The 24,224-nt window shown below is 36.5% G+C and overlaps 1 pseudogene; it reads left to right on the top strand.

The window, feature by feature from the left end:
* The first annotated feature begins 15,112 nt into the window (after nt 1–15,112).
* On the top strand, nt 15,113–16,651 carry LOC148955119 (ATP-dependent RNA helicase p62 pseudogene; annotated as a pseudogene).
* Nucleotides 16,652–24,224: the final 7,573 nt, after the last annotated feature.

Here is a 24,224-nt window from a genome sequence, read left to right as displayed (position 1 = left end):
TTAAAAAAGGAAGAATTAGTACAGTTCCCTACAGCGTAACCCAAGGCTTATAAGTCAAAGGCAACACTATAGCGTTTCCTATAGTAAAGGCCATACGGCTCCAATGTTTTATTATTATTTATTTATTTTTTTTTCCCAGAGGCACTTCATATGGAAGGGGTCGTCGTAGAAACCTCAAAGGGGGCTCGAGAGTTCTAGTGCCCTTTTTAATAGTCGAAAGTGATTGGAGGGCAGCTAGCCCCCCCCCCCCACGCCCACCATCCCCGAAATACATCCAATCAAAGTTTTGAGATAGCCATTTTGTTCAGCGTAGTCGATTTCCAGATAGAAAATATGTTATTGAGGAGGACACTCCCCCATAACCCTCAGGGCAAGGGTTTTAAGTTATGCCCCGGCGGCATATAAGGTTTTTATAGAAGGTTTTGTCGTAGAAACTTCAAAAAAGGCTCATTCGATTGGAAACTCAAAGGGTTTGTGCGCTTTTTATTAGTCGAAAGGGGTTGGTGGGCAACTAGCCCCCCCCCCCCCACGCCCATCAGTCCCCCAAACACAACAAATTAAAATTTTGAGATAACCATTTTGTTCAGCGTAGTTTATTTTCGGATAGAAAATATGTTTTTGGGAAGGACACTCCCCAACCACCCTCAAGGCAAGGATTTTAAGTTATACCCTGGGGGCATATAGAAGGCGATGTCGAAGAAACTTCAAAAAAGGCTCATTCGATTGGAAATTTAAAGGGCTAGTGCCCTTTTTAATAGTCGAAAGTGATTGGAGGGCCCACCTTTTCACCAAATACATCCAATCAAAATTTTGAGATAGCCATTTTATTAAACCTAGTTTTAAGTTCTGGAAATTAGGTCTTTGAGGATGACATCTCCCCCACAGCCCTCAGGGCAAGGGATTCTGGCGTCGAAACAACCCCCCAGGGCCCGGAGGCAGGGGTTGTAAGTTATGCCCTGGGGCCATATATGGGTCTTATGGAAGGGATGATCGTATAAACTTCAAAGAGGGCTCATTTGATTTGAAATTGAAAGTTCTGGTTCACTTTTTAAGAGTCAAAAGACATTGGAGGGCACCTAGAAACCCCCCCCTCCACGCCTTTTTTTTCCTCAAACCCATCCAATAATAACTTTGAGATAGCTTTTTCTAAAATAGTTCAAAGACCATATAACGAAAACTCAGGGGTCAACACAACTCCCCAGGTTCCGGGGGCAGGCTTTGTAAGTTATGCCCTGGGGCAAATATGGTTCGTATGAAAGGGATGCTCGTATAAACTTCAGAGAGGGCTTATTTGATTGGAAATTGAAAGTTCGAGCTCACTTTTTAATAGTCAAAAGAGATCCGAGGTCAGCTAGCCCTCTCCCACGCCTTCTTTTTTCAAACCCATCTGATGAAAATTTTGAGATAGACATTTTGTTAAAAATAGTTCAAAGGTCGGATAAGAAAAAATTCGGTGTCAATAGACCCCCCCCCAGAGCCCAGGGGAAGGGGTTCTAAGTTATGCCCTAAGGGCATGTATGGTTCTTATGAAAGGGATGCTCGTATAAACTTCATAGAGGGCTCCTTTGATTGGAAATTGAAAGTTTTAGTTCACTTTTTAAGAGTCAAGAGAGTTAAACTATCCCCCACGCTCTTTTTTGCCCAAACCCGGCCGTTACAAATTTTGAGATAGCCAGTGTTTTGGAAATTGTTCAAAAATTAGATTGCAAAAACTCCCCCCAGAGCCTGGGGGATAGGCGTTGCAAGTGTTGTCCTGGGGGCGTATATGGTTCTTATGAAAGGGATACTCGTATAAACTTCAGAGGGGGCTCATTTGAATGGAAATTTAAATTTTCTAGTTCAATTTTTAAGAGTCAAAATATGTCCGTGGGCAACTACCGCCCCTCCACACACCCTTTTTTCCCCAAGCCCATCCAATAGAATTTTTATAATAGCCATTTCATTAAGAATAGTTCAAAGGTCAGATAAGAAAAATTCCTGTGTCGACGGAACCCGCCAGGGCACGGAGGCAGGCGTTATGAGTAATGATCTAGGGGTATACATAGTTCTTATGGAAGGGATGCTCGTATAAACTTCGGAGAGGGCTCATTTGATTGGAAGTTGAAAGTTCTAGTTCACTTTTTAAGAATAAAAAGAGATCGGAGGGCAACTAGCCCTCCCCACTCCTCCACGCCCTAAATGCATCAGATAAGAATTTTGAGATAGACATTTTGTTAAAAATAGTTCAAAGTTCTGGTAACAAAAACTCTGGTGTCGACACAGCCCCTCAGGGCCCGAGTTTAGGCGTTGTAAGTTATGCCCTGGGGCATATATGGTTGTTATGGAAGGGATGCTCGTATAAAGTTCATAGAGGGCTCATTTGATTGGAAATTGAAAGTTGTAGTTCACTTTTAAGAGTAAAAAGTGATCGGAGGGCAGCTAGCATCCCCCCACACTCCATTTATTTTTTTCCCATGGGCACTTCATATAGAAGGGGTCGTCGTATAAACTTCAAATGGGGCTCATTCGATGGGAGGAAATCGATAGTTCTAGTGCCCTTTTTAGTAGTCAAAAGTGATCAGAGGGCAACTAGCCCCCGCCAAGCCCTTTTTCCCCAAATACATCTGATAAAAAGTTTGAGGTAGCCATTTTGTTAAAAATAGTTCAAAGATCGTGTAAAGAAAAATCTTTTCCGTATAGCCATTTTGTCAAAAGTAGTTAAAAGATTAGATAAGAAAAACTCCTGTGTCGACACCCCTCCCTCCCACAGGACCAGGGCAGGTGTTGTAAGTATTGCTCTGGGGGCATATTTGGTTCTTATGGAAGGTATGCTCGTAGAAACTTCAGAGAGGGTTTATTTGAATGAAAATTAAAAGTTTTAGTTCATTTTCTCAGAGTGAAAAAAGATCGGAGGGCAAGATTTATTTATTAATTCTATCTAAGCATTACTCGTTTTAAGATCTATTTATTCATTTATATTATTACTTGTTTTATGTTATGTTATGATTATTTATTTAATTTTTGTTCGTTTTGGGTTTCGTTTATTCTTTAATTGTAATTTCTGGTCGTTTTGAGTTTTTATTTTAAAAGGTATTTCTATCTGCTGAGCCTAAGTTTAAAATGGCCTTTACATTCTTTGAAGAACTTATTTTTCGGAAAGTTTTTTTTTTACTTAATCACAGTAAGTAAGGAACGTCACAAGAAATCACATATTGTGAATTATAAATAACAAATTATAGCCTGCTTAAAAAAGCTCCAATAAGACAAAATTCACCATAAGAATTGAAAAAGGGTCACTAATATATCAAATGTGGGCACAATCTCAGTCCACCGCTAACATTTAACTTAAGAAAGGGTTTACCTCATTTTATCTGAGAGGGGGGTTAGTCGTAGAAGAAGTTAAAAGAACTATGTTTCTAATATCAAAAGAATATACTGTAGAAATTAATAAATTGGAAACAGAAGCTTTCAGGGCTGAAAAATATGGTTAGCATTAAATTTTTGTCGCAACCTTTAAAATTTTGAGACTTGATCCAGAAACTGAAGAGGCAGATGGGCTGTGTTAGAACCGAATAAAGTATTGGAAAGATAATGGGCCCGTTATACAAGACAGTCCTCATAGATTGATTCGGTGAGGATGTTATCAGTCTCATAGTAATATCAATCACGTAAGGTTTTTAAATAAATCAATTTCCTTTCAAATGAGCCATTAATCAACCCTCTGATCTTCCAGTGCCCTGCTAGCTGAGGAGAAATATCGGGAAAAAGTATGCCTTTGATGCATAATATCGTAGTTCTAGCCACTTTTCTTGTTTTTCAAGCAAACATTTTTTCTTTGTTGTTCAAGCCAAGAGACTGTAAGTTTCCTATTTAGGAGTTTCCGACAAGGCGGTTCGAATAGTGTACTTTGTGTTTTGATCTGACAATATTTTCAGGAGTTAATGGCTATTGCATTTCTTAGTATGTGACATAATCTTTTATTACTAGGTTGCAAGCCACCGCTGTAACCCGGATCAGATATTGTTTGGAGTGGCAGTAGGCACCCTTCAGCAAAAATGGGAATTTAATGGTGAACTGATGGACTGACCATATGGTCAGGTCAGGCTTTGGACGGGTATAATGCCTATTGTATTAGTTTTATGGTAAAACCATGTTCAATTTTAAGTCATTGACCTGATTACTCAGCCTCCACATGACTAAACGGAATTCATAAATTTGTTTCGCAAAACAACACATTTGGCCCGAAGAGGGACAAAATACTATTGAGTGAAAATACTGATACAGCCAATCTATTTAGAATTATCAGAAAGCCATCTATTTAGGTTCCCAGTTTAAGAGGTCATAATTCCCAGTGGTGGTGCATTCATTCCTAAGGCTAACAAGAAAAAAGGCAAACACCCCCTAAAGCCAAACAAGAAAGCTAACAAAATTGATTAAAAAAATTACCTGGGAATAAGTCTAACTAACATTGCGGTAAAAATCTTTGGGCTTATTCTCCTTAACCGCTTCAAGGGGCAAGGGAAAAAAGAAACCGTGACAACCAAGCTGGTGTCCGTCCTGGTAGAGGCTGCGCTGATTATATTCTTAAAGAAAAGTTCAAATGGGGATAAGTTCTTTAATTAGACAGTGAAAACACATATAAAAAATATGGTTCTAGGCGTTTACCCCCCCCCCCCCGGAAAATACCCCCGCGCACCCCCTGAAAATACCCCCTCTCCTTCGAAAATAAGGATTTCCAAATTTGAGAATTTGGAAATCCAAAATGACAACAAAAGCGTTGTCAAATTCTACGAGTTTGTTTTTCTTATCTTCCAAGTGTAAAACTACCACAAATCACCATTAACCAATAAATGAAACCCAAAACTAACAGAAATTACAATAGATAGCATAGTCAAACTCAAAACGAGCAAAAAGGAAAAGGAGTATGGTTGACAACACCCAAGTCTTCTTCAGACCAGAAAATAATTTGCACTTTGCTTAAAAACAAAAAAAAAACATGTATTTTCAGTTTGATATACATATTCTGCTATTTATTTCTTATAGTCTTAATACTTCTTTATTTATTAAAGTAAAAAAAATGAAAACATTTAAAATGTATTTTGTTTTCACTAAAGTGGAAATTATCTCCTGGTCTTGAGGAGGTATTGGGGTTGACAGCTCTACTCATGCTAATTTTTGCTATTTTCAGTTTGAATAGGTTACTTATTGTTATTTCTGTTCTGTTCTTTTTAAGTTCTAATGTTGCTCCTTACTTTCAGTTGAAAAAACTTACTTTTTATTTAATTTCTGATCGTTTTTTTAAATAATGCTAGGAAATCCAGCGCCCCCTTCATAGAAATGTCCCTTCCCCCAAGAAAACATCTTCCGTGAAAAGATCCTCCCAATTAACCCCCTCCTCAGTCCCCCAGCTAGAAAAAATCCCTCCTGGCGTCTGTACTTCCCAATAATAAATACTATATGTAAACAGTTGGCAAAGTTTATAACTTGCAGCCCTGCTCCCAGGAACTGTGGGGGATTTAGTCATCCTCGAAGACATATTTATTAGATTTCCGACTATGCAGAACAAAATGGCTATCTCAAAATTTTGATTGGGTGACTTCGGGAAAAAATAAGCTTGGGAGGGGGACAAATTGCCCTCCAATTTTTTTTTTTCACTTAAAAAGGGCACTAAAACTTTTAATTTGCGCTTGAATGAGCCCTCTCACGATATTCTAGGACTACTGGATCGACCCCTGAAAGAAACAACAACAAATAAACACGCATCCGTGATCTTTCTTCTGGCAAAGAATCAAAATTCCACATTTTTGCAGATAGGAGCTTGAAACATCTACAGTAGGGTACTACAGTACAGTGCAGTACTACAGTTCTATTACGCTGAATCTTGTGGTTTGATTTTCATTAAGATTCTATCACTTTTAGGGGGTGTTTCTCCCTTTTTTCGAAAATAAGTCAAATTTTTCAGGCTCGTAACTTTTGATCGGTAAGACTAAACTTGATGAAACTTATATTTGAAATCAGCGTAAAGATTCAATTCTTTTGATGTATCTACTGGCATCAAAATCCCGTGTTTTAGAGTTTCGGTTACTATTGAGCCGGGTTGCTCCTTACTTACAGTTCGTTACCATGAACTGTTTGATCACTGATCAAAGTTTATGTTATTTATGCCTTTCATTTATGTTATTTTACTGTGTTCATGGCCGTATATTTTGCTTTAAAATACACTTATTTGTCTATCTATCTAATATGCAGAATAATTGTACCAAACACATTTTGAGGTAGCCAAAAATTTGAGGTAGCCATTTTGTTAAAGATAGTTCAAAGATCATATAACAAAAACTCCTTTACGTATGGTCATTTCGTTAAAAATAGTTCAAAGGTCAGATAAGAAAAACTACTGTGTCGACACCCCTCCCTCCCACAGGACCAGGGCAGGTGTTGTAAGTATTACGCTGGGGGCATATGTGGTTCTTATGGAAGGTATCCTCGTATACACTTCAGAGAGGGTTTATTTGAATGAAAATTAGAAGCTTTAGTTCATTTTCTCAGAGTGAAAAAGATCAGAGGGAAGTTAGCCCCATCTGCCCACCACGCCTTTGGGTTTATCAGATACACAAATCCATCCAATGAAAATACCAGGTGAACATTTTGTTAAAAATAGTTCAACCATCAGATATTAAAATTCCGGGGTCGACACAACCCCCAGGGCCCAGGAACAGGCATTGTAAGTTATACTCTGGGGATATATATCGTTCTTTTAGAAGGGATACTCGTATAAACTTCAAAGAGGGCTCATTTGATTGAAAACAGAAAGTTCTAGTTCACTTTTAAAGAGTCAAAAGAGACCGAAGCTTAATCTAGTCCCCCTGCGCTCTTTTTCCCCAAACCCATCCGAAAAAAAATTTTGAGATAGCAATTTTCTTAAAAATGGTTCAAACATCAGATAATAAAAACTCCGAGGTTGACACAAACCCATTTTTTCGCTTTGATATTGTTACTTTGATATCATTTTTGTACTTTGATGAATATTTGATTTTTTGTTTTTAAGCTTGATTTTTAAATAAGAAATTTTAAAAACTTAAAATTTTTGGCAATAAAAACCGAACAAAAATTAATTAAAAAAGCTTTCCGAAAAATAAACTTTTCAAAGAAAAGTAAAGGCTCTTTTAAACTTAAGCTCAGCAGATACAAATACCTTTTAAAATTTTCAGTGCTGAAAAATATGGTTAGCATTAAATTTTTGTCGCAACCTTTAAAATTTTGAGACTTGATCCAGAAACTGAAGAGGCAGATGGGCTGTGTTAGAACCGAATAAAGTATTGGAAAGATAATGGGCCCGTTATACAAGACAGTCCTCATAGATTGATTCGGTGAGGATATTGTCAGTCTCTTAGTAATATCAATCACGGAAGGTTTTTAAATAAATCAATTTCCTTTCAAATGAGCCATTAATCAACTCTCTATGATTTTCCAGTGCCCTGCTAGCTGAGGAGAAATATCGGGAAAAAGTATGCCTTTGATGCAGAATATCGTAGTTCTAGCCAATTTTCTTTTTTTTCAAGCAAACATATTTTTTTTTTTTTTTTTTTGTTCAAGCCAAGAGACTGTAAGTTTAATATTTAGGAGTTTCCGACAAGGCGGTTCTAATAGTGTACTTTGTGTTTTGATCTGACAATATTTTCAGGAGTTAAGGGTTATTGCATTTCTTAGTATGGGACGTAATCTTTTATTACTAGGTTGCAAGCCACCGCTGTAACCCGGATCAGATATTGTTTGGAGTGGCAGTAGGCACCCTTCAGCAAAAATGGGAATTTAATGGTGAACTGATGGACTGACCATATGGTCAGGTCAGGCTTTGGACGGGTATAATGCCTATTGTATTAGTTTTATGGTAAAACCATGTTCAATTTTAAGTCATTGACCTGATTACTCAGCCTCCACATGACTAAACGGAATTCATAAATTTGTTTCGCAAAACAACACATTTGGCCCGAAGAGGGACAAAATACTATTGAGTGAAAATACTGATACAGCCAATCTATTTAGAATTATCAGGAAGCTATCTATTTAGGTTCCCAGTTTAAGAGGTCATAATTCCCAGTGGTGGTGCATTCATTCCTAAGGCTAAAGTCCACACAAAGTCGAAAAATCAGCAAGCCATATGTTTGGGAAAAGCAACAACAATCGTAAAACAAACAAAATGAAGAATAAGTATTGGTTGTTGGAATGTTAGATCTGTTAAACGAAAAGCTACGCAAGCTCTCTTGGTCCATGAGATGAAGAAGTAGAGGATTGACATATTCTGCATTTCTGAGACCAGAATCTCCGGTTCTGGCTCTACAGTAATTACAGCGGCTGATAAGTTACAACAGTTCCACTTTTCTGCTCTGGAGTAGACGATAACTCGAGAAACCATGCCATTGGTTTCATTATGAACCAAAGAACCAGTAACGCACTTCTCGAGTGGGAACCTGTTTCTCCCCGACTCGACTGAATAGGCTTAAAGGAAGCCCTGCAAATGTGCCCATTCACTCTCCATTTGCCCCTACTTTTGATGCCACTATTGCCGCTAGGGATGAATTCTAAAGGAAATTGCAACAAGTGCCTTGTTTTTGTAACAATTACCTGATTGCTGCTGGAGACTTCAACGCGAAAGTTGGTCCGTCTGATCAGACCCCCGCCCAAATCCTTGGAAAGTTCAATCTATGGCACCGATGTGAAAATGGGCAGAGACTGGTAAACTATGCCTTGATGAATCATCTTGTTGTCACCAACGCCATATTTCAATACAAGCCAAACCATCTATTGACGTGGCACTCCAATGACGGTATTACTAAGGCCCAAATTGATTTCATTCTCGTTCGCCACCGCTGGGGAAGTTCACTTATGGACTTGCGCTCTTACAACGCTGCAGACATAGACTCAAAAAGGGGTCCAACCACAAGCTAATCCTTGCAAAAATGCTGCTGTGTCTTGCATCTCAGAGAAAGAATAAACTAAAAGCCCGAATCAACGTTTGTAAGCTGCAAAATAAAAAGTTCGGCAAGCACTAAACATGGAGCTTAAGAACCTTGAATGAGGAGAAAAACCACGACCCTGAGCAATAATGGGAGACCTTCAAAGCATTGATGAGAGGGAACACCGAAAAGATCCTAGGCCAAACGAAATTGAAACGACAGCACTGAATTACCACCAGAACCTTGTCAATAGTTGGAGAACAAAGGAAAAATATGTCCCGAAAGAGTTGCGCAGACAAGTCAAGCGCTCAGCTCGCCAAGACCGCCGTGAAATGTGAGAAGGGACTGCTTTGTCATTAGAAAAAGTACCACATGCTCATGAAACCTGCAACCTCTACCAGATTCTCAAGGAATCGAATGGTAAGAAAGCTGCTGTGTCTGAAGTTGTCAGAAACAGATCAGAAAAAGCCATTAGCTGTCAAAAGGAGCGTTTGATCAGATGGAAAGATCACATGCAAACACTACTTAACCCATCTCCACCATCAGCTCCTGGTGGTTTCTCTCCTAGTGTTCAAAAAGAACATTATAATGTCGAACTGGCTGCCCCAACAAGAGCGGGAATGCTCAAAGCGATTAAGGCCCTGAATAACAACAAAGTCCCAGGGCAAGGTGTCCCCTTGGAAATATACAAACAGCGCCCCAAGATCACTGCGGAACAGTTCCGTGGCATCCTTGAAGAAGTATGGAGAATAAACACTTCCCCAAAGAATTGGAAGACATCATTCATCCTCCCATTTTACAAGAAAGCTAACAAAATTGATTAAAAAAATTACCTGGGAATAAGTCTAACTAACATTGCGGTAAAAATCTTTGGGCTTATTCTCCTTAACCGCTTCAAGGGGCAAGGGAAAAAAGAAACCGTGACAACCAAGCTGGTGTCCGTCCTGGTAGAGGCTGCGCTGATTATATTCTTAAAGAAAAGTTCAAATGGGGATAAGTTCTTTAATTAGACAGTGAAAATATATATAAGAAATATGGTTCTAGGCGTTTACCCCCCCACCCGGAAAATACCCCCGTGCACCCCCTGAAAGTACCCCCTCCCCTTCGAAAATAAGGATTTCCAAATTTGAGAATTTTATTTGAGTTTTAATTTTTTTTATTTCCGTATGGGGAAGGAATTTTGGTACCTGTGTATTATACGCCACTCACTCAAGTTTACGCTGAGTAAAATTCGAGAACACACTTTTTTTTTGTTAGTTTTTTCGTTACTTTAGAAATGCATTTGGGCTATAGATTTGCACATTAGAGGGGGAGGGGGGGGTGAAGTAGTGCGGGTGAGTATGCAAAATGTGTTTGATACAATTATTCTGCATATTATATAGATAGATAAATAAGTGTATTTAAAGCCAAATATAGCCTACGGCCATGAACACAGTAAAATAACAGAAATGAACACAGTGAATGGAGGTGTTTAACCCCCCGGAAATGTCCCCCCCATGAAAAGTAACCCCCGCGGAAAATACCCCCTCCTTCGAAAAAAAAATTCGGGGAAAATATCCCCCCCCCCCTGTGGAAAATAAGGTTTTCCAAATTTGAGTATTTTATTTGAGTTTTTTTTTTAGTTTCGTTGAGAAGTGCCAAGGAAAGGGAGAAAGAGGAATTCACACACCAGAACTACCATCAAAACTTAGAAAAAAAATGCAAATCCATTTGTGTTGAAAAGACTTCCATACGAACTTTTGCAATTTTTGGCCGTAGCGGGTAATAAATAAAAAAAAAAATAGGCGAAAAATCATAAAAATTAAGCTAAATCATTTGGCACTAAAAAGTTTAAGAAGGTTTGGCTATCCTTTGAAAGGATAGTTGGCTTTCGGAACCAACATATTCTAAATTGTTTAAGTTTTTACGGACAAAAGCGTTGTCAAATTCTACGAGTTTATTTTTCTTATCTTCCAAGTGTAAAACTACCGCAAATTACCATTAACAAATAAATAAAATACAAAACTAACAGAAACTAGAATAGATAGCCTAATCAAATTCAAAACGAGCAAAAATGAAAGGGATTATGGTTGACAACGCCCAAGTCTTATTCAGACCAAAAAATAACTTGTACTTTGCTTAAAAAAAAAAAAAAAAAAAAAAAAAAAAAACAAAAAAAACATGTATTGCAGTTTTATATACATATTCTGCTATGCATTTCTTATAGTCTTAATACTTCTTTATTTATTAAAGTAAAAAAAAAATAAAAACATTTAAAATGTATTTTGTTTTCACTAAAGTGGAAATTATCTTCTGGTGTTGAGGAGGTGTTGGGGTTGTCAGCTCTACTCTTGCTAATTTTTGCTATTTTCAGTTTGAATAGGTTATTTATTGTTATTTCTGTTCTGTTCTTTTTAAGTTCTAATGTTGCTCCTTACTTTCAGTTGAAAAAAATTACTTTTTATTTAATTTATGATCGTTTTTTTAAATAATGCTAGGAAATCTAGCGCCCCCTTCATAGAAATGTCCCTTCCCCCAAGAAAACATCCTCCATGGAAAGATCCTCCCAATTAACCCCCTCCTCAGTCCCCCCACTAGAAAAAATCCCTCCTGGCGTCTGTACTTCCCAATAATAAATACTATATGTAAACAATTGGCAAAGTTTATAACTTGCAGCCCTGCTCCCAGGAACTGTGGGGGATTTAGTCATCCTCGAAGACATATTTATTTGATTTTCGACTATGCAGAACAAAATGGCTATCTCAAAATTTTGATTGGGTGACTTCGGGAAAAAATAAGCTTGGGAGGGGGCTAAATTGCCCTTCAATTTTTTTTTCACTTAAAAAGGGCACTGAAACTTTTAATTTCCGCTTGAATGAGCCCTCTCACAATATTCTAGGACTACTGGATTGACCCCTGAAAAAAACAACAACAAATATACACGCATCCCTGATCTTTCTTCTGCCAAAGAATCAAAATTCCACATTTTTGCAGATAGGAGCATGAAACATCTACAGTAGGGTTTTCTGTTACGCTGAATCTTGTGTTTTGATTTTCATTAAGATTCTATCACTTTTAGGGGGTGTTATTCCCTTTTTTTCAAAAATAAGGCAAATTTTTCAGACTCATAACTTTTGATGGGCAAGACCAAACTTGATGAAAATTATATATTTGAAATCAGCGTAAAGATTCAATTCTATTGATGTATCTACTGGCATCAAAATCCCGTTTTTAGAGTTTCGGTTACTATCGAGCCGGGTTGCTCCTTACTTACAGTTCGTTACCACGAACTGTTTGATCACTGATCAAAGTTTATGTTATTTATGCCTTTCATTTATGTTATTTTACTGTATTCATGGCCGTATATTTGGCTTTAAAATACACTTATTTGTCTATCTATCTAATATGCAGAATAATTGTACCAAACACATTTTGCATGCAGACTCGCTATACCCCCCCCCCCCTAGGGTGCAAATCTATTGCCCAAATTTATTTCTAAAGTAATTAAGAAACTAACGAAAAAACTGATGTGTTCTCGAATTTTACACAGCGTAAACTTGAGTGAGTGGCGCATAATACACATTTACCTAAATTCCTTCCCCCTACGGATATTAGAAAAAAGGAAACTCAAATAAAATTCTCAAATTTGGAGAGCCTTATTTTCCACGGGGGGTATTTTCAGGGGATATTTTCCTCGGGGGTATTATCTGAGAGGGGGTATTTTCCGCGGGGGCGGGGTGCAACGTTGGCCGCCAAAAAATATATTTCACTGACAAATTGTATTTATAATTTGAATAAGAAGTACCCATGAGTTAAAGAAAAATAGAATATTGAAGGAGGCTGTGCTCAGGGCCCTCTTCCCAGCGTGTGTCCCTGTCCCAAGCACATATATGAATCGTTGGTTTTTTTTAATCATTAGCCAATTGTAGTTGTAATATTTTTGCAAATTATTTAGGTATTGGACAAATTCTTATATTTTGGGTTTAGAAGTCTCTTCTTTAGTGGAAAGCTTTTGTTTATTTTCCCAATTAACCAATTCGAACGACCGGGTCTCTTTTTCACTGTCCTTGGTACTTTGAGAAAAAAAAGCCACCTACCAAAACAAAGTTTGCAGGAGGTACATATCTTTTTCTCTTTTATCCATATTTGATTTTTTTTTTCTTATTCTTTTTTATAATGACAATTTTTTTCGCTTTTTTGTTTTACATACCGCTTTTTTGTCTCATTACCGCTCTGTCTCATTATCCAGCAGTTTGAAAGGTAAAATTGGCCCCTGATTCTGGTATTTCTGGATTTCGCTGCCTTCTTCGTCTCGATCCCTCGCCAAAGACTTGGGAAAACTCTAGAAAATGACAGAATACCCCTGAAGTTTTTTAAACTGCTTAAAGCATACTACAAGGGGTCAATAAGCCAAGTTCAAGTTTACGTAGAAGAGACTGAAGAATTCCTGGTTGAGTTTGGAGTATAACAGGGGTGCGCTTGTCTCCAAATCTGTTTAACTACTGTATTGATTAGGTACTTGAGAACGTACTATCTTCTCATCCAGGAATTCAGATTGAACACAACATTTAACTTGAAGACCTTTACTACGCTGGTGATGTCGGAATCCTCTCAGACCCAGAGAAAACCCAAACTTTGCTCGACGATGTGGTGACCTTGGAAGATTGCATTGGCTTAAAAGTAGTACATGGAAGAAAAATTTATGGCAATAAATCATATTGATCCTCTTTCGCTACCTGTAAATCAAGTACGGTTGTTACAGGTCAACAGTTTCACATACCTTGGCTCCAGATTTATACTGCAGGGCCTTCAGACGCCGATATTCATCAGCGATTGCAGAAAGCACAAATGGTCGTTTCTATCTTCAAAAAACAATTGTGGAACCGGCGTGAAATTAGTTAGAGAGTAAAGTCAAAGTTTACCTGGCTTTGGTTTTTACCTGACTTTTTTTTTTTTAAATCACTTATGGTATCTTATCTCCGTAATATAATGCCACTTTTCTCTGATTGTAACAGTCAGGAGCTGAGGCCTTTGCCACAAGCCTTACATCAGGTAGTTCAAAGATTATTTTTTTAAATAGTTTCTTTATTAAGTATAGTCTTCTCAAAAACAATGTTTAATTTATATAGCTTATTCTTAGAATGGTGCCTATTTCATGGTAAAAGGGCTCTATAGAGATTTACAGCCTTTAATGACTTTTAACAAAATTAAAAGAGACACGTCCTTGTATTTTTTTTTAACTCTTTTGAGTACAACATGTATTTCTTTTTGTTTGTTTTTCGTATATTTGTTGCTGTTTCCGCTTTTAGAATTATTTTAAAAATCTGGGATAAAATTTCCTCCGCCTTAAATTCTTTGATGGACCAAGTTAGTTCGGGAATATCACGCTATTATTTCTTGTATGTTTTTTTGTGTGTGATAATATGATGTCAATATTTTTCTTTCATATTTTGTTGCCGTTCCCTTCTTCTTATTTAAAATATTTGGGATAAAATTACACCACAAGAAATGCTTTTGATCAACCAGTTTGCAAAGAGTCAGGACGTTATTACGTTTTTTTTAATAATATTACGCCATAGGCATCCCATTATTACGTAATATTCTTTCATTTTTAATAACATTACACTATTTTATCTTTTCTTGTTTATATTTTTTGCTGTTTTACCTTTTCATTTTCATATTGAAAAAATCTGGGATAAATTCTCTTCCAGCCGAAATTCTATTGACGAACCAGGTGTCTCAGAGGCACCATGTTATTATTTTTTATAAATAATGTTACTTCATAGGTATCATTTTATTACGTAATATTCTTTTCTTTTTAATAATATTACATTTCTTTCTTGTATGTTGCTGTTTCACCTTTTCTTTTTTTGTTTGAAGAATCTAGGATGAAATTTCTTTTCCCCGAAGCTCTTTTGATGAACCAGTTTGCTTAGAGGCATCACATTATTACGTCATATATTTTCAGGAAGTCTTTTTGGGGGAAAACCCTTAGAATTCAGTCTAAAATAGTTCCTTTGTAAAATCAACAAAGTGCAAAACAATCTTACCACCATGGGGGGCCCTCATGCTTCATTTGCTGGTAATGGAATGGTAGAATGATTCTTGTGCAACGTTTTGGTTGTTTCTGTTCGGATTTTGGAGAACTGCAATATCCCATTGTATTTTAAAACATTTATCCAAACATATTGTATAATAAAATGTCAACAAAATATTTTGATCAAAGCTACAGCAGAAGACAAGGTGATAGTGCAAAAGGATACTACCCCCGATCTAATGAGTCGCGTAATAGACGGTTTGAATATTCTGAAAATTCCGGCGTAACTTCTTTCAAGTCAAGACAGAGAGAGGGTAGCTTAGAATCATATCAAAAACGTGTGTACGCTCCGTATCCTGATATCGTGAAAAGATCTAATGAAGAGATAGAGCGTTACCGTGCTTCCAATGAAATTTTACTTGAAGGAAGAGATGTGCCTCGTCCGATTACGACATTTAAAGAAGCTGGATTTCCTGATTATATACAGAATCAGTTGGCACTACAAGGGTTTGGTAGCCCAACTCCAATTCAAGCTCAGGGATGGCCCATCGCTTTATCTGGTAAAAATATGGTGGGTGTGGCGTCAACAGGATCAGGAAAAACGTTGGCGTATGTACTACCATCTATTGTTCATATTAAACAAAAGGAAAAAGAGGCGAGGGGAAATGGACCCATAGTTTTGATTTTGGCCCCAACTAGAGAATTAGCTCAGCAGATCAAGGGTGTGGCTGATACATTTGGAGTACCATCTCGCATTAGAAGTGCTTGTGTCTTTGGAGGTTCTTCTAAGTGGCCTCAGTTGAGAGATTTAGAACAAGGAGCTGAGCTCTGCGTAGCTACACCTGGAAGAATAAATGACTTCTTAGCAGCAAGAAAAACAAACCTCAGGCGGTGTACTTATCTCGTCCTGGACGAAGCAGATAGAATGCTTGATATGGGTTTTGAACCTCAAATTAGAAAAATTTTTCAACAAGTCAGACAGGACTGTCAAATTCTTCTATGGTCTGCAACTTGGCCGAAGGAAGTTAGACGCTTAGCCAAAGATTTTGTCGGCGAACATATTATGTTGAACGTTGGCTCAACGAATCTCTCGGCCAGCCATAATATTAAGCAGATCGTCGATATCTGTAAGGAAGATGAGAAAGCCAGCAAGCTGCATTTATTTCTCTCAAAAGAGCAGCAGAAAAAAACGATAATTTTCGTGGAAACTAAAAAAAAGGTAGAATTCATTGCCAAAACAATTTACAGAGCCGGGTATAATGTCGGTGCCATCCATGGGGACAAAATACAAGAGGAACGAGATAGGGCTCTCAATGCATTTAGGAGCGGTAGGAGAAATATATTGGTGGCAACAAATGTTGCGGCCCGTGGTCTTGACGTGGACGGCGTAGATATTGTGATTAACTACGACTACCCCCGGAGTAATGAAGATTATATACACAGAATAGGAAGAACAGGAAGGTCTAACCAAACTGGTACCGCTTACACATTCTTCACAGAAAAGGATAGAAGCAAAGCAAAAGACTTAATCAGAGTCCTGTCTGAAGCGAATCAGGAGATAAGTCCTGATTTGCAGGAAATTGCAAAGAATGTCACCGAAACGGGCAGCAATAAATTTAACTATCGCAATGACTTTGAAAGAAGAGGTGGATTTCGAGGGCGTAATGGCTATCGAAGCTATCCTGCTTTCAGACGATGGTAAAATTGACTTCTTGCATGACCATAATGAGAGAATAAAAAGTGAAAGGCAATCAAAGTCCCATGTGTGATTTTTTTTTGTATATATATAAACTATATGTAAAAACATGCTTTCTGTTTTAATATTCAAAATTTGTTTCAGAGCTTGAATTTTCTTCCTTCTGTACTTATTAAGCACATGGATAATAACTTCAACTTCGAGTAAGTTCCATACTTAGGAAAAAGACTGCCGCTTTTTTTTCTTTTTTTTTTTAAAAATCAACTTAGAAAAGTCTTACTAGGTAAATAATTAGTGTCATTGCAATGAACATATAAATAGAGTCAAGTGTTAAGGTCACAAAAAGCTATGATCTTCCTTAAGAAAAAAATGTGATGGGGCCAATAACCTATATGTTATAGGTAGTAAGTATTTCTTTGTACATACTGCTCTCAGGAGCATCACGAAAAGGTACCTCACTAGGTTGAGAAGAAAACGTTAAAACCATTGATAAATTAATGTTTTTTTTATTTTTTTTTATTCCAAAAAAGCCTCAACAAAGAAACTTGCTTAAACATTTGCAATTCTTTAATTCTTCCACATATTCTACTTTTCAAGCTGATCCTGAGATTGGAGTAATCTATAAAAAATAGTTCGCACAACGTCTGCATGAGAAGTAGGATCATTTTTACTTGTGTAGTGGCGAATGTCGAAACTTAAGTTTTGGACATAACAACATTTGATTCCTCAAAAGAACGAGGTTCAACTTATTTTTACACTTCTTTTTTTCCCAGTTGTGCGTTAATTTCCGATTTCATGGCACATTTAAAACTACATTCACAATTCCCATAATTTTAATGAAAATTATCATCACGGGGGCTAAGCTCAGCCCAAAGGTGTTTAAAATGGTCTTCAAACGATTCAATTGTTCACTAGTTGTTTACTGTCGGCTGTTGAGACAAGAGAAAGTAACTTTCTGTACAAATGGAGTAATTGACCTCAGAGAACAATGTGAATGTTTCAAACTAACAGTCCTTTCCCTATTATATACATATATATGTTGCCACTCCCAAATCATGTCTTTATTTATTTTAAATTTGGTTTTCTCTTTCAGATGGATAGGCTAAACAGGATAAATACCAAAGATCGAGATTGGAATATCCGCCTGTATTTGAGCCATGCACTTATTCCTTACAGAGAAAAATGCCTCCAAGGCCTGCTCCTCGTACTACATTTTTCAACTCAGAGTACTATGACTCCAAATCAAGTAATGCTTAACATAATTATACGTAAAATTATTGCGTAATAATCTAGATACTTTATGCTTTTTGGGAATAACCTCCATATCAAACAGTTCGTGGTAACGAACTGTAAGTAAGGAGCGACCCGGCTCAATGGTAACCGAAACTCTAGAAAACGGGTTTTTGATGCCAATAGATATATCAAAAGAATCAGATTTCAATGCTGATTTCAAATATATAACTTTCATCAAGTTTAGAGCTACCCATCAAAAGTTACGCGCCTGAGAAAATTTGGCTGATTTTCAAAAAAAGGGGGAAAGACCCCCTAAAAGTTTTAGAACCTTAATGAAAATCACACCATCGTATTCAGCGTATCAGATAACCCTACTGTTGTGTTTAAAAGCAACAATATAAAAAATTTGTTTTTTTTGCATTTTTTGCCAGTTTTACGAAACGGTATGGGTTTTTATTTGTTTTTTTGTTTGTTTTTTTGTTTTTTTTTTTTTCCCCAGGGGTGATCGTATCGACCCAGTGGTCCTAGAATATCTTGGGAGGACTCATTGGAACGGAAATTAAAAGTTCTAGTGCCCTTTTTAAGTGACCAAAAAAAATGGAGGCCAACTAGGCCCCCTCCCACGCTTATTTTTTTACCAAAGTCACCCGATCAAAATTTTGAGATAGCCATTTTGTTCAGCATGGTCGAAAATATGATAAATATGTCTTTTGGGATGACTTAATCCCCCGAAGTACCCAGAGGGAGGGCTAAAAGATATGAACTTTACCCAATGTTAACATATAGTATTGGTTATTCGGAAGTATACAGAAGTTTTCAGGAGGTTTTTTTTCTGGTAGTGGGAGGGAAGGGTGGGTCGAGGGTTATGTTGGAGGATCTGTTCATGAAGGAAGTTTTCATGGGGGAAGGGAAATCGCCATGAAGGGGGCGCCGGACTTGCCAGCATTATTTATTGGTTATTGGGAAGTATACAACCATTTTCAGGAAGGATTTTTTCTGGAGGGGGGCTAGAGGAGGGAGTTACTCTGGAGAATATTTCCGTGGAGGATGTTTCTTTGGGGTAAGGGACATTTCTATGAAGGGGGCGCCGGATTTCCAAGCATTATTTAAAAAACGATCAGAAATTAAATAAAAAAAACCAAGTTTTTTCAACTGAAATGTAAGAAGGAATATTAGAACTTAAAACGAACAGAAATTATCACGTATGTGAGGGGGTTCTCCTCCAAGTCAATACCTCGCTCTTTAAGCTACAGATTTTTTTTAGTGCTTTCAAAAGAGCTATCTATTCTAATTAAACGGCCTTTGTGATTCAGAGGTTTGTGAATCAAATTTTTTTTTAACTTTTAACGTAAAGAGCTTGGTATTGACTAAGGGCAGAACCCCCTCATATACGTAATAACATATACGTAATAAAAAAAAAAACAATAAAAAAACAAGCGACACGGCACAATAGTAATCGAAACTTTTAAAAACGTAATTTTGATGTTAATAAATGTATAAAAAGAATGTGTTTATAATGATGATTATAAATATATAAATTTTATTAAGTTTAGTATTACTCATCAAAGGCAACAAGCCTGAGGAAATTTACTCGATTTTTTAAAGAGGGGGGAAACATCCCCTACAAGTGGAAGAATTTTAATGAAAATCACAACTTCAGATTTAGCGTATCAGAAAACCCTATTATATAGGTTTCAAGCTCATATCTGCAAAAATCTGCAACTTTGAATTTTTGCCAGAAGAAAAATATACGAATATAGAAGTTAGTTACGTAAGTTAATTTGTAAAGACATTCATTTAGCAAAAGAAAAGTAAAATTTTTATGCAAATAAAAGCTGCATTAACTAAAAAACGATCAGAAATTAAATAAAAAAACAAGTTTTTTAAACTGAAAGTAAGGAGCGACATTAAAACTTAAAACGAACAGAAATTATTCCGTACATGAAAGGGGCTGTCCCCTCCTCAACGCCTCGCTCTTTATTCCGTATATGAAAGGGGCTGTCCCTCCTCAACGCCTCGCTCTTTACGCTAAAGTTTTTTATTGTTTTAAAAAAAAATTGTGAGACAGTCAAACTTTAGCGTAAAGAGCGAGGCGTTGAGGAGGGGACAGCCCCTTTCATATACGGAATAAAGAGCGAGGCGTTGAGGAGGGGACAGCCCCTTTCATGTACGGAATAATTTCTGTTCGTTTTAAGTTTTAATGTCGCTCCTTACTTTCAGTTTAAAAAACTTGTTTTTTTTATTTTAACCGGAAAGATCGACCAAGTGCTTCAAGCCTGACAAAAAGAAAAAGCCTTTTTAGTGCGGAAATAGTGGAGTAAATATAAAGTCTTTTCCACGTGAATGATCCTTTCGACTGTCAACATTTATAGAGAAATAACAAAGAATAGAACAACAGTTTTAATTTCGAGCAAATTAAATTCAGGTACTTTTTACAGCTACCACTTAATTACAATCACTAGCATGATTAACTAATCAGTAGAAATGTCTTGTGATAAAAACTTTGTTAGCCAAATAAAACAGGAATTATAAGATGACAAGTACAGACTTATGTCTAGAATCTGGTTCTGAAAGAACTTTTAAAATTAAGAAGAAAAAAACATCCTCTTTGCGTCATGTTTGTGAAAAAAAAATACTGGTTATAAACCATTGGAATTTACCGTCTCGACAGAGCTTTTATACATTAACTTTTTGATACCTTGATTATGGAAATTCAAGGCAATTGTGGAACGTTTTCGTCAAATATTGGGAACCATGCTCGTTACCCACATAACCGGCTTCCATAACACGTTTTGAACAACAGCCGCTGTTGTGGAGTAACATGTATTTACTAACTTGTGAAATTACAAACTTACTATGTTTTTACAAAAAAAAAAGTATTTGAAATGTTCAATCAAACCAGTACTGTGCATATAAAAAATAAAATGAACTTTATTTTGTATGTTTTCATTTCGAAAAACAAAAACTGAAATAAAAAAATTGTGTTTTTACGCTGATACAATTTTAGAACTAAGAGAATACCCGTTTAATATTTAGTTTTTGGTCCTCGTTGCATCTTTTATTTCTCTTTTATTTTATGTCGATCATTGGGCTCAGTTGAAGCCCATAAATCAAATATCAAAGTAAATTTTAAAAGAACATAAATACTGGTTTTTGTTTGAGCGCACCAATTTATCTGGCCAGACACTTCCTTGTGAATGACAACAATTTATCTGGCCAGACACTTCCTTTTGCAATTACAACAAGCTGTATTTTTATATATAAAAAAGTGCTTGATATGTTCAAACCAACCCATACTATGGATATAGGAAAAATAAAAGTAGAATTGACATTACATAGAATTGGTATTATCCGAAAGACAATGAATAATCTTCAATCTAAATGACCGCTACATCAGTACCAGTATTATTAAGCCAAATTTGGGTAATTTTCACCACAATTGCCAACGAACAAGTTCAAATCTTGTCACCAAAATTTCCCAATTTTCAGCCTGGCTAAAATATCGTTTGATACTTTAAACTAAGTGAATTAAGCAGAAATTTGGTAGCCGAACTCGAGTTTACAAATAGTGGGTACAGATTAGTCCCATCTGGAAACGATGCCTACCATTCTCATTCGTTTACACATTAATTGAAAAGAGTACAATTTGCACGTTATTACTTTTCTATATTGATTATGTGTCAGGACTAAAAATCAAGCTGCTCGTCGCAAAGCTTTGGTTGCAGCTAAAGCACCAACTGCCAAAACCCCAACAGCAGCAACATATTTAGCAGTGTTGTTCTGACTTTGAGATTTTTCTTCTTCTAACTTGGGCTTTTTTTTGTCGTTTGAAGAAATAAGCAAATGAATCCTTCGTTTAACGGTGCATGTGGCCTGACTTAAAGACATCAGCTTCTGCTCTAACAAACTAGGGCCTCGTTTTATGGTTGTTGAACGATCTGTAAGAAAAAATACACAACAATCGATTAGAATGAACCGAGCATCAGCTGTGAGCCTGATCTAATATATTATTTTCTTTAGTTGAAAAAAAAGACACCTTGATGGATCCTGATGGATCCATTAAGGTGGATTAAGGTGGATAAGGTGGAAAAAGGAGGATGAGACATAGAGGAAAGTGTCTAGCGGTAGCGCCCCCTGGAACTCATTAAACCACTCGAAAAAGCGAGTATATTGATTAGAAGATAGCTATTATAAGCATACAGCAATTGGTAAAAATGAGGTTCAGAAATTTGTCAACTTGACAAGTTCTTTTTGTTGGTATGGTTTGAGAGCTTATGGACCTGAGAACCAAGCGAGTAATTTGTCAGTATACACAATTCTCGTGCAATATGGAAAATGTTCAAAATGGTTGAACAACGTAATAATGATTAGCAATAAGATCAGACCGGCCATGTAATATAAAGAACGCTCTATACTTATAGGGTAGACTAATAAACATAAATTTAAAAAACAAGGCATGTTCATTGCCAAATAATAAAAATGGCATGCCCAATTTTTACTTAATGAATGCTGAGATTCAGAAAAGATGACGTAATAAGCATAGGCTAGCAAAAGTGTCAGGTGACAATTTTCCAGGGGGAAGGGGGGTGAGAGGCAAGCTGCAGAATTTTATTCAGAACGGTAGAAGTAATTTTGCTATAAAGGCGTCTCATTTATTTTAAAGGTAGCCTAAAATTGGGTCTTGTAAGTTATTTAGTTTGTCAAGTAACAAGGTAGGATGATCTATCTACCCCTCTCCCTCCCTCATGGTTCAAATGTACTTATATATAAACAAGGAAATCATCAAATATGAGACTTCCTTAGCGATAGAAAGACAACAAATTCTATTTTGTCCCAATGAACAGAATTACAAAAAGGAAGAATTATCTCCCTCAGTTCCATTCAGCGTAACACAATGCTTATAAAGTGACATAGCAAGTAAGGAATGTCAAAAGAGATCACACATTGTGAATATTGAATAAAAAATAATAGCCTGCCTAAGATAGCTCCAATAACACAAAATTCACCAAAATAACTGAAAATGGGTAATTAATATATCAAACGTGGGCATAATCTCGGGCCGCAGCTAAGGTTTCACTTAAGAAAGAGTTTACTTGATTTTAGAGAGAGGGGGAGGGGTCTAGTTATAGCAAAATTATAAGAACAATGTATCTAATATTAAAAGAAAATCATGTAAAATTAAAAATTGGAAACAGGTTTTTAGCGCTGACAAATATGGTTAGCATCCAATTTTTCTTGCAACCCATAAAATCTTGAAACTTAATTCAGAAACTGAAGAGACAAAGTCGAACCGCGTGACAATCGAACCGAATATTGGAGAGACAATAGAAACCCTTTCTACAAACAGATTGATTCGGTGATGATATGGTCAGGCTCTTAATAATATTAAATAAAAAAAAAAGAAGTTTTTTTTAACTGAAAGTAAGGAACGACGTTAAAAATTAAAACAAACATAAATTATTCCGTATATGAAATGGACTGCCCCACCTCAACGCCTCGCTCTTTAAGCTAAAGTTTTTTTATAGTTTTAAAAAGAATAGAGTTGTGAGAAAGTCAAACTTTAGCGTAAATAGCGAGGCGTTGAGGAGGAGATAGCCCCTTTCATATACGGAATAATTTCTGTTCGTTTTAAGTTATAACGTTCCTTACTTTCAGTTAAAAAAACTTGTTTTTTTTATTTATTTTCTGAATGTTTTTGAAATAATGCAGCTTCAATTTTGGCTCGCCGTACATGACTAATTAAAAAGAAATTTGCATATTAATTTTACTTTTTTTGGCTAAATGGCTTTCTCGAAACTTGTTTAATTTAATTTACGAACGTTTTTATTAGTAATAAATACACGTAACTTACGAATTAACTTACGTAACGAACTTCTATAATCATATATTTTTAATACGTATATTAGGGGGTTTGCCCTCTAGTCAATACCTCGCTCTTTAAGCTGAAGTTCGAATTTTATTCCAATTCTTTAAAAATGACCCCTTAATCACAAAGGCCTTTATTTATAATAAATAGCTCTTATGAAAGTACTAAAATTTTTGGCTTAAAGAGCGAGTTATTGACTAGGGGGTGAACCCAATCATATACGTAATATTTTCTGTTCGTTTTAAGTTTCGATATTGCTGCTTACTTTCAGTTGAAAAACAGTTTTTTTATATCTAATTTCTGATCTTTTTTTTAAATAATGCTGGGAAATCCGGCATCCCCTTCACAGCAATGTCCCTTCTCCCATGAAAACTTCCTTCTTGGAAAGATCCTCCGATATAACCCCCACCCCCACCCCCACTACCAGAAAAAATCCCCCCAGAAAACTTCTGTATGCTTCCCAATACCCAATACTATATG

Source organism: Artemia sp. Qi Xiang Cuo, chromosome 2 (genome assembly GCF_049724085.1).
Source record: "Artemia sp. Qi Xiang Cuo chromosome 2, ASM4972408v1, whole genome shotgun sequence".
NCBI classification, from domain to species: domain Eukaryota; kingdom Metazoa; phylum Arthropoda; class Branchiopoda; order Anostraca; family Artemiidae; genus Artemia; species Artemia sp. Qi Xiang Cuo.
The sequence above is the reverse complement of the archived record's forward strand: the minus strand, read 5'-3'. Positions and strand labels throughout refer to the sequence as shown.